This window comes from Triticum dicoccoides, chromosome 1A (assembly GCF_002162155.2).
Source record: "Triticum dicoccoides isolate Atlit2015 ecotype Zavitan chromosome 1A, WEW_v2.0, whole genome shotgun sequence".
In the NCBI taxonomy this organism is placed as follows: domain Eukaryota; kingdom Viridiplantae; phylum Streptophyta; class Magnoliopsida; order Poales; family Poaceae; genus Triticum; species Triticum dicoccoides.
Window position 1 is genome coordinate 267545231 of NC_041380.1, and position 3009 is coordinate 267548239.

The following is a 3009-nucleotide window of genomic DNA, read 5'->3' on the forward strand; positions in this document are numbered from 1 at the left end:
TTAGATTTGTTTTGGAACAAGAAGTGTGTTAAGAATAAATAAAAAAAGAAGCAACTTATAGGTGTTATTTAGGGAAAACAAGTGTTACAAGTAAGCTCATGGGTGCTAGAAAACTTTATGTCCAGAAATAAAAAGTTTGTGAGCAACTACTTGTGCACTTTTAAGCAAGAAATTGGGCTGAAGTGAGCTACTCATGTGTCCCCCTAAAAAACTGTAGGCAAGTAGTGAGGTTGTTAGCAAATCCAGTGCTACCATTAAGCAAAAATTATGTAGATTTTGTTGACATGTAGTGACCTGCTGGGCTCTAAACAAGAAAACTGTAGGTAAAAGTAGTTGGTTTGTTCAAGAAAAAATCAGTGTTATGATTTAAAATCAAAATTTTGGTTAGATTCTTTGTCATGTACTGACATGCTGGACTCAATAAAAAGAAAACTGTAGGCAAAAGTAGTTAGTTTGTTTAAACAAAAATCTAGTGTTACCCATTAAGCAAACTTTTGTTGTTTGCTGGCACACTGGAACTAACTATAGTCAAGTACCGGGGATCCCTTAGGTAAGTTTTAGTGAATTTGTTTTGAAAAACACTTGATTATCTGGAGCAGGGGGTGAGAAATTACCTGGAGAGTAGGTGATTGCTGGTAGAGGTTTCCTTACTTGGGCATTACTTTGGTAGCTTGGAAAGGTTTTGTTTGGGGTCCTGCGAAAAATACAAAACAAAAATCAAAATTCAAAACTTAGTAGATATATGGATGACGTGTTTGTTGGGTGTTTTTGCGTACTATCATGCAAGAGAAATAAAAAGTACAAAAAAGATAAACCGCTACTAGATATATGTATGTTGTGGGATATGGTTAACAAGAACTTATATATGTGTAAGGCGTCGAATAAGCAAAAAAGATATGGTTTAACTAAAAGGAACTTATATATGGGATACATAAGCAATTTGTCGGTGTCTTTTAGGCAACTTACTGCACCGCTGTAAGCAAATTTGGTCATTTTTAAATGGATGTGTTATAGGGCTGACTACTCGTGTTGATGGGTATCCTTTAGGAAACACATTGCAACTGCATAAACAAAACTTTGTGTCAATTATTGTGGTGCAGACTAAGAAATGAAAAAGATAAAGTTGTGGAAAAGCAACTTGTATATGGATGACAAAGAGCAACTTGATGGGTATGTTTTAGGCAACTTACTGCCAGTGTGTAAGCAAGTTGCGTCATTTTTGTGACATGGAGAGAAATAAAAACTAAGAAACCTTGTATATGAACCTAAAACAACTTGTTTGGAATCTTTTAGGCAACTTATTGCCAGTGTGTAAGCAAGTTACGTCATTTTTGTGACGTGGGGAGAAATAAAAACTAAGGAACCTTGTATACGGACGTAAAACAACTTGTTTGGAATCTTTTAGGCAACTTACTGCCAGTGTGTAAGCAAGTTGCGTCATTTTTGTAACGTGGGGAGAAATAAAAACTAAGAAACCTTGTATATAGACCTAAAACAACTTGTTTGGAATCTTTTAGGCAACTTACTGCCACTGTGTAAGCAAGCATCCCCACTTGCCTAAGTGTTGGTTGCAACTTGCCCCGCTTGCACTAGAAAAAAGTCTGTTTTGGGTGGCAATTCATTGTTGCTCTTCCTGGGACTGCCAACCATGGAACCACACACAAGGCAGATGTGGTGCGTACTCGCTACGGCCGTGCTCGATCTGGGACCTAGGTAGTCCTCTATGCCGAAGCTCGGAGGGTGAGCTCGGTCGGCACACTGGACTGCCAGCACGCTGAAGCACGATCGAGGAGGAAACCGACACCGAAGGGAGGTAGAACGGGCTGGCGTAGGGGACCGGGGCAGCAGGCCCTGCCGGTCACGGCGTGCCTCGCCAGGAGGAGATTTGACACCACTACCACTGGTCGGTTCAACAGCAACACCATAGATCCCCCCTCTCAGCCCTCCCGGAATCTCCAACAAAATCCACAATGCCCACATGTCCCCACATATTAAAAAGTCTAGGCAAATCACATACAATAGTAGGCAAGTCACACATAAAACTCCAGCAACCCCATGCAGTTTTTGGCAAGCAGATCTTAATTTTTTGTAGTTGTAAGCCACACATATATAAAGTGTTTTGCAAGCCCCATGTAGTTGTCAAGCAAGTCCTGCTATTTTTTGGGGGTTGTGTTAAGTATCTAGCATTTTTTAGAGAAGTGAAAGGCAGGTAAATGACATCTTTAGGCACACATTTTTAGGCTGTGGGGAAATTTTTTGGGATCAATCAGATTTGTGGAAACAGACTTTTTCGCAAATCTATTTTAGTCCACAAATATTTTAAGGGGCAAGTCTCACATAAAACTACAGCAAGTGCCACACAATGATCAAGCAAGCGCCACACAAAAAATTATGAATTGTCTGTTTCCACATGCGTAAAATGTCTGACACCCAAAACCCTTCCTACCCCCCTAAATGTGTGCCTACCATGTTACTTACCTGACTTTCTCTCTGATGTCTGCCACTTGCCTAGAATAGTTTTGATGTTGCTTGAACTGTGTGTGTCAATTCCTTCGTCTAGCAGTGTGAAGTTGCCTAGCCCCTGATATGTGTGTTTTTTCTGAATTATCAGGGGACTACATTTTGAGGACAAAGTTTTGCATCATTTTGAGGCAAATAATACACTCACAAAAATGGTTAGGCAAGTTTAAAACACATGATCAAGGTTCATGTAAAATCTAGCGACACATTTGTGTAAGAAAAAACAAGCAAGGATTGCCTATCATTTTCTAGAAAAAAAATACTTTGGGCAACTCGCACCAGCATGTGTAGAAACTGTCTCCTCAAAGTTGGGCAATTTTTGGCATTTTCCCGAGGCACTCCAACTTATGCACTCTACTTATCAGTTTCTCAGATAACATATACATGAGAAGGCAACTCATGCCCCACCGTCAAACAACTTCCACCTCGAGCCCTCCCAAAAATTGCTTGTTGTCAAAATTCAGAGATACAATGCCGCCTTTGCTCGAC